Below are 8,722 nucleotides of genomic sequence, written 5' to 3' on the forward strand. Positions count from 1 at the left end.
CATTGGCACAGGTCCGAACTGCACATGGCCGGAGTCTCCACCCCACCTCTTAGGATTTTGTTTTGGACACCAAGCGGAAGTCGGTGGTGCCAGCTGTGGAGGCACAGAGGAAAGGCAGGAAAGGGCAGGCCTGATGAGTGGGAGGATCGGTAGTCTGGATACCCAATCCACAACAAGTGAACTTCCCATCAGACTGTTTAAGCATCTAACCCAACCGCTCGGCTAGATAACCAGAGCGGTCCTCTGTCCCCCCCACCCCTCGCCCCCATCACTACTCGCCTGCCTGCCGAGTGCTGGCAGCCCCGGAGGAGCGATGGCATCCGTCTCTTTCGATTCTCAGGAGTTGAAGATGGCTGCACAGTCAGTGCTGAAAGTTGTCTCTAAATGAGCGCTTTACTAATATGCTGAAGAACAAACAGCTGATGCCGGGGAATATTTGGACTTTGATGCAGCAGCAGCAACAGCTAGTCAGCGCCGGAAACAGAAGACTGGCCCAGCAGATGGAGAATAGACCCACTGTCCAGGCAGCATTAAAACTTAAGCAGAGCTTGGCCGGGCGGTGGTGGCGCACGCCTTTAATCCCAGCACTCGGGAGGCAGAGCCAGGCGGATCTCTGTGAGTTCGAGGCCAGCCTGGGCTACCAAGTGAGTTCTAGGAAAAGGCGCAAAGCTACACAGAGAAACCCTGTCTCGAAAAACCAAAAAAAAAAAAAAAACTTAAGCAGAGCTTAAAGCAGCACCTGGGTACGAGTAACATCCAGGCACGTTTAGGCCCACCCATCCGTGCCCTGGCTAGGGGAGCAATTGGAAGAAGAGGCCTACTCATAATCCAGAGAGACTTGCTCCCTTCCCCCCGCCCCCCAAGAGGACTAAGTGGGGGATGTGCCACCAGATCTCTGCTTAGGCACGGGATGTCGCTCTGAGGTCCAGGTATGATAGGTCGGGGAAGAAGGAGTTTTGCAGGCCAAGGCCAAGGTCGTGGCCGAGGGAGAGGTGCCCTCATTCACCTTGTATTGACCAAGGAGCAGTTGGACAACCAATTAGATGCATACATATCAAAAACTAAAGGACACCTGGATGCTGAGTTGGATGCCCACATGGCACAGGTAGATAATGTAACCAATGATTGAAGCCTGCTTGCCTGCCCGCCTATTAGACTCTAAGTCACTGTATCTATCTATCTATCTATCTATCTATCTATCTATCTATCTATCTATCTATCTATCTATCTAAAAATAACCTTGAGAAAACATGAGAAGAAACCTGATTGATGCTGGAAGGACCTATCACAGTAGGCTGTGGACTTACCTGCAACCAGCTGGCACAATTAGTCTGTTCCATCTATTTTTTGATACTGTGTTATATGAAACCCCATTTTCTTTGATTTGGCTGAGTTTGTTTTGTTGTTTATCCAGGCACTCAGACTTCTGTTTGAACAGGAATGCGTTGGCCTTGTGAGGAGAACATTTTTCCAGCCTCTGCCTCACCTGTCATATACTCTGACATTTTAATATTTCCTCTGTTCATCTTTATCATCCCAGAAAATGTTCCCAGGAGTGAGCTAGTGTTCTCACTAATGTGTGGACTCAGGGATAGAGTTCTACATCTTCCTTAAAAACGTCCTGTTAACAGCTAAAACTAAAGGTGTGTCTGCTATGTTGATGGTGAATGTAGTAAATTGGAAATGTTGGTATTGCTTGATACCAAATTCAGAAGCTAGACAAATAATAATTGAATCTCTGGCTTTTGAAAATGCTAATGCACAATGCAAAAGGATAATTAGGCCATTAAAGGCAAGAGCAGTACCCTTGGAGGAACGGATCAGAGATATAATTAATATTGAATCTCATGACCATGATGATGTTTGGATAGGACAGGTGATTTCTGGAGGTTTGAAGAAAAATCGAAATGTCAGATGTTTCAATTTCGGTAAACAAGATCACCTAAAAAACAGGGCATTCCTAGAAACAATGGTTTTGCTAAGAATAATCCCAACAGAATATCCCTCCCTTCTGGAGTATGCAGAAGGTATGGCAAAGGCAGACTTTGGACTAACAGATGTAGATCAACAAGGGACAATCAAAGTCATCCTTTGCCATCGGGAAACTCCCTGAGGGGCCTCTTGCAGGCCCCTATGTCAAATTCAGCTCAGCTGTTTCCTGTCATTGTGGAGGAAACTCCTTCCCAGAGCAATTAAAAAACCTAATGCCTATTGTGAAAAACCATACAGCTCTGGATGATAGAATAGCTATAGAAAAAAGAGAGAATATAGATATGATAAAATAAAAAGGTAGATTATTGAATCTACTTTTAAAAAGCAACTACTAGTTTTAAACATTTTACATTGGATTGGACTTGTGTATATAGATAAAAATTTGAGATTAATTTTGTTAGAATATACTGCACAAATATTTCTAATTTTTTCAAGGCATTGTACCTATATAGTTCATTTAATAATGTAATGCAAATTGCTAGTCCTTGAAAGTTATTATTACCAACTTATTAGGATATAAAGAAATGCAGTAGTTAGTCACTTTTTACAATGGAACTTGTCAGGTTAGGTATGTTTTCAAGGTCAAACAAATATATTTTAAATAGGTCATCTTCAAACACTTCATAGATCTACAGAATATGGCATTCACGATGTTTTTTATAACATAGATTTTTTTTTTTATGACTATGAGACATGTCTGCTCCTGGCAGCACCCATCTACTTCAAAGAAGATGATGGGCATCAAAGAAACTCCATATAGGGTTTATTTTCTTTGTGGCAAAAGTTAGCCACTGAGCAAGAAAACACATTTGCCTCAACTGCTAACAGTACGCTGTTGAAATGGACAAGCAGGACACAAAAGAAGGGACTGCCAAGCCTTGCCAAGACAAGGTAGGAAAGCCCTTTAGAAAATCCTGCTTCACAGCTGAGTCTGTTAGATATGCTAGGTCTATAGGTCAAAGATGGATGCCCCAACATTGTGGAGGAATCTTGGGTGACTATCCAGGCAGCCAGCTGTTTCTGTCATTTCTCACATTTTTTTGGAAGGTGCTTGTTTGTACTTTCTGCTTACTCAGTTAATATTATTTCCTTCTTGGGTCTCTGATGGAGTTGAAGACTAGATAGTTATAGTTTTCCTTGTTAATACTAAAGAGGTGTAAAGTGTGTAGGTTCAAAAGACATCAAAAGATAGTTTTCAGTTGGTAATACAAGTTAGGATACAAAGTGAATGAGGTGCAACACTTTGGACTCACCAAAATAAGATAAATAATGGAGTATTTTCTCTGAATTTGTCACATGTTTATGGACTGGGCATTGTTAATGTAATTCTTGACTGTATATATTGTATACACTTATTATATATAGTTTTTCTTGTATTAGTTATAACCTTCTTTTATTATTTTAGACAAAAAAAAAGGGAAATGTGGTGATATATTGTGGACCCTAATAAAATTTGCCTGAAGATCAAGCGACAGAACAAGCAGTATATTAAAACATAGAGGCCAGACAGTGATGGCACACACCTTTAATCCTAGCACTCAGGAGGCAGAGATTTGTCTGGATCTCTGTGAGTTCAAAGCCACCCTGGACTACATGAGATTGATTCAGTCTAGGAGAGAAACAGAGCCAGGCAGTGGTGGCACACACTTTTAATCCCAATACTTGGGAGTCACACGCCTTTAATCCCAGCACTTGAGAACTCAGGCTTTTGCTACCAGTATTTGGGAAGCACACACACCTTTAATCCCAGCACTAGGAAGGAAGTAATATGATTGGGCAGAGAAAGGTATATAAGGTGGGAGGGGACAGGAACAAAGGCCCTTTTTGGCTGGACCCCTTTTGGCTGAGGACTCAGAGACATTCAGTCAGAGAATTCGTGGAGTTGTTGAGGTGAGAAGTGGCTGTGGCTTGTTCCTTTGTCTCTCTGATCTTTCAGTATTTACTCCAATATCTGGCTCTGGGTTTTTATTTAGATCAATTAGGATTCATGCAACACTACTGTGCCTTGCTTTGTAGATTGCTGATCTTCCGTTTTCTCAGAAAAGAGAAAATGAATCCTTAGAGACACTATTATTTTTTAGAATTTCAATTCTTATTCAAATTGAGAAGAGCTAACCTATTAAAAAGTTCATCATTAATTTAAAAACCTTTCCAGCAAGGAAATCATTAGAAATATAAAACAGTGTTGCTGACCATACTCTTCTTAAGATACACAATTTAATTTTTGAAGACAGGGTCTCGCTGTGTAACCCTGGAGTGCCTAGAACTCCTTATTTGGATCATAGTGGTTTCAAACACTATGAGTTCTACCAGCTTCTGCCTCCTGAATTCTTGGATTAAAGGAATGTGGTCTCTTTATAGCAAAAACAAACAGAAAATAAAGCATTATTAAAGTTTTATGTGATTTCAGGAAGGTATATAATAGCTCAACCTCATAAAAATAAGCAAGGAAACAACACATTCTAATCAGATCAATGGCTACATATTTCTACAGAATTCATGATTCAGAACAAAATTTATGTCATTCTATTTATAGTTTATCTTTAAAATAGGAAGATAGGCATCTAAATAAAGATATTACAATAAATTTTATTAACCTGAGAACAAAGATCTTTGTGAATTCATTTCTCTACAGAAATACATTTACTTTCAAGGGAGATAGCATACGACATAATTATTGTCATGAAAGTGATTTCATAATTCATCATGCCAATAAAAATAATGAAGAGATACTTAAGAAATCTGTGCTTCTGATCAGTAAATGTTATTGGATTCTAAAACCATATTAAAATGTCATAACTCAATGCTTAGTTTGAGATGATTAGAAACTGAACAGAGCAATAATTTGGTGCTTATTTTACTCATGCTTTTCCAATTTCCATGTGCTCTGTGTGCTGAATCTTTAAATTAGTGGTACTGAGGATTAAACCCAGGGCCCTGCCTGTGACATTCATGCATATGACCACAGAGATTCATTTCCACTTGTTGCTTTATTGGACAAGTTCTTATTGTTTAACTCAAGTTGCTCTTCAGCTCACTGCGTAACCCAGGCTGACCTCAGTTTCTCCTGCGCTGGGATTCAGGTACATATCACCACAGACAACCTCCTAAAGAATTTAAATTGTTTTCAAGTTTTTCTAACTTATTTTTTTCAATCATGGTATTATTTGTTATTGTAACATCACCAGAGTTTCTTTTTGTCAGTAGTTTTATTCAGTTCTTTAAATTAGTGTATATACATTGTACAAAGCAACAGGGTTAAAAATGACGGTTTTTCAAGAGTATTGTTTCTTTGACAATATTTGATAATATTCACCCATTCATTCGCTCACCACTACCCTCTCCTGTTCCTCTTTTCCTTTGACTTTCTCTCTCTGTCTCTCTTTCTGTCTGTCTCTCTCTGTTTCTCTGTGTGTGCTCCACAGAATATCTATAAAATCTAGGTTCCATATATGAAGCAAAAGCATATGATATTTGTCTTAATCAATTCATTTTATATGATGAACTGCACTTTCACCTACAAATAATATAGATTCATTGTTCTTTTTGCTGAATACACTTCCAGTGTGTGTAATCCCACATTTTCTACATTCCTTCGCCTGAGTACGGACACCTAGGCTGACTCCATACTCGGCTACCATGACCATGATACGACACATCTGACTTTTCAGACATCTCTTAGCAAACTGACTTAGACTGTGTTGAGAATATTTTTAGACTTCAGCCCGGGAAGCAAGCAGGTAGGCCAACTGCAGATCTTGACCTCTTCACCTCTCCTCCAGATTCATTCCCCCAGTCCCATCCCCAGCATTGCAGCAGACCATCTGTGCAGCCTTCCATTACCCTACCCCTATCTCCAGTGGATCACACAGATCTTCCCCTCCACACTTTCTTCCCCTCATTCATTACTTTATCCCGCCCCCAACTCCAGCAGGCATTCCTTGAGAAAGCCCTAGCCAAGACTGCCAGAGAAGCCAGTAGGCCAACAGAGCAGGCTCTTGGTCCTGTCATCCATACTCAGTCCCGAGGAGTCTCATCCTCAGCTCTGTAGCAGACTGCTTGTTGTCACCTCTCTTCACTCTTTGCATCAAATTCCCAGGGTAGATTCTGGTTGGAACACCCTGTTTTCCTCCCACCTGCAGACTCCTCTACCCCGGGTTCCCAGTACCTCCACATTCCTAGTGTCAGTCCCCAATATCTAGAAACATATTTTATTTGGAACCCCCAGTGGTCATTCCTATCAGGATCCCAGAATAACTCCTTATCTGGCAATACACAGCAACCCAACTAAGACAATAACAGAAACCAAGGAACAAACACCCACCCAACAAAGACAAGGCCAGATGTTGGCACCTGAATTATAATCAATCCAAATCCAGATGCCTAGATGCCAGCCTGAAAACAATCAATAACAGCTGGGACAATACGTCTCTACTAGAGCCCAGCAGCACTACCACAGTAGGCCTTGAGAATTGCCACCTAGCTGAAGTACAAGACAAAGACCTTAAGATAGCCTTTATGGATATCGTAGAGATCCCTAAAGAGGAAATTAATAAGTATCTTAAAGAAATCCATAAAAACACAAACAAACTGTAGAAAGAAATGAATACATCAGTTCAACACCTGCAAGTTGACATAGAATCAATAATGAAAACCAAAACTCAGGGAAATCTGGAGATGAAAAATTAGGAATTCAAACAAGAACCTCAGGGGCAGGCCTCACCAACAGAAACAGGAGATGGAAGAGAGAATCTTGGGCTTTGTAGACACAATAGAAGAAATGGATACCTCAGTAAAGAGGGTCTGAAGCTGGTTTTAAGCACAGCTAAAGCAAGGAAGGCAATTTCTTGTAGGCTATATATCAAGCAGGAGATTTATGTGGGGCCAAATTCCCAGGGAAGGTTAAAGCCCTTTATAAATGCACTAAAGGGTGATGACAAGTATCTGGGTTGTGTGTGTGTGTGTGTGTGTGTGTGTGTGTGTGTGTGTGTGTGTGTGTAATCAAGTTTAGTGTGTATAACTTATCACTTACTAAATTGCAACATTTTTAGAAAGTATGTGCTCCAGCTTTCTAAGTTCTCTTGAAGATCCTGTTTTTGTACTCAGTATGACTGTGGAAGGGACCCATGAAAAATTCTTTTTATCCCTTTGCTCTCTTTCAAATTTTTATTTAATTGCTGTTACATACATATGAATATATATTTCTAAATACATAAATTCAAGTTATTCAGTCTGAATAATGTTACTGCGTGTATATTTTCAGGGCTGATGATTCAATATTGGATAAACAATTGGTGAGTTCTTTCTTGGAGAGAACTATTTCTTCCACTCAGCATTCCTTAGTTGCCTGTAGCTCCTTGACACTTCCTGAACTTTCTCCAATGCATGTTAGCATGCCTTTTGTTGTTGTGCTCCTCAGCTAATGTTAGGCAGTCATATTGGTGATACTTCACTATTGTAGATTCCCTCATTACTAAGAGACACAATATCACAGCAAACTACCTGTTCCCATAGCATTTACAATCTTTCTGACCCATCTTCTGCAATGATTTCTGACCCTTGGGTCCAGGAGTTACTTTGTAGATATATTTGTTGGGACTGGACTCCACAACTCTGCATGTTGAGTGGTTGTGGTTTCCTGTCATGGTCTCCATTTGTTGAAAAGTGAAGTTTCCATAAGGTGAGGACTACACTTATCTGTGGGTATAAGAACAAATATCTAAAATGTAGTTAGGGATTTTGCTAGTTTAGTAGAGTAGTGTTTGTAGGTTGTCATGGTCCTCCTGCATCCTGGGTTCAGGTCTTGAGATGGGGATGGGGTGTTGGGGCAAAGAAATGAATTGTCCGACCAACAGATGAGTTTCACACAAGTGGCCAGCCCAATAGCTCCAGGCATCTTTAATAATACATCAAAAACAGGCATTTTTTTCATACTAACAAAAAGTTTTTCAGGTTTTCCCCCACTCCACCATTAACCTCTGGCAAAACCAAATATGTCAAATAAATTTTATCCCAACTTTTTTTTTGTTTTTTGTTTTTTGAAGACAGGGTTTCTCTGTGTAGCCCTGGCTGTCCTGGAATTCACGCTGTAGACCAGGCTGGCCTCAAACTCATTGAGATCCACCTCTCTCTGCCTCCCAACTGCTAGGATTAAAGGAATGTGCCACCACTGCCCAATTTTTTTTTCTTCAAGGCAGTGGTCTTTATGTAATAGCCCTGGCTGTCCTGGAACTGTCTTTGTAGATCAGGCTGGCCTCGAACTCAGAGATCCACCTGCCTTTGCCTCCTGAGTGCTGGGACTAAAGGTGTGTGCCTAAACCAAAAACAACACTTACCATTTTGCTAGCTTGGCCAAATATCAAGCCAGGTACATCCTGTGTTTACAAAACATAGGCACACATTTTCAATATCTATAATCTCATTCAAAATGTATTTACAGAAATAGTGGTGATCTGCCTCCGATCCTGTCAGCACTGAATCAGAACAGCTCCCGGAGTCTGAAGTGACAGCTGGCATCCCCAGACAAGAAACCTGAGAAGCATCAGCTCCCAATGAATTTTAGGGGAAAATATTTGAGAAAAAAATGGGTTTTCTAGGAATGATTACATCTATCCCATGCATGATCGACAAAGTGACACTAAAAACCGCCAAGAGAATCATCAACATTATGAGAGAGAAGAGAGTGTGCAGGACACAAGGTCCCAGCAATATCTGCACTGTCCCGAAGTCC

General features: G+C 40.6%; 1 pseudogene; it reads left to right on the forward strand.

Annotated features, from left to right (window-relative positions):
* The first annotated feature begins 377 nt into the window (after positions 1–377).
* LOC128111565 (chromatin target of PRMT1 protein-like) lies at positions 378–1,129 on the forward strand (annotated as a pseudogene).
* Positions 1,130–8,722: the final 7,593 nt, after the last annotated feature.

The sequence above is a fragment of the Peromyscus californicus genome, unplaced genomic scaffold, assembly GCF_007827085.1.
Source record: "Peromyscus californicus insignis strain IS unplaced genomic scaffold, ASM782708v3 Scaffold_16__1_contigs__length_79575227, whole genome shotgun sequence".
In the NCBI taxonomy this organism is placed as follows: Eukaryota; Metazoa; Chordata; class Mammalia; order Rodentia; family Cricetidae; genus Peromyscus; species Peromyscus californicus.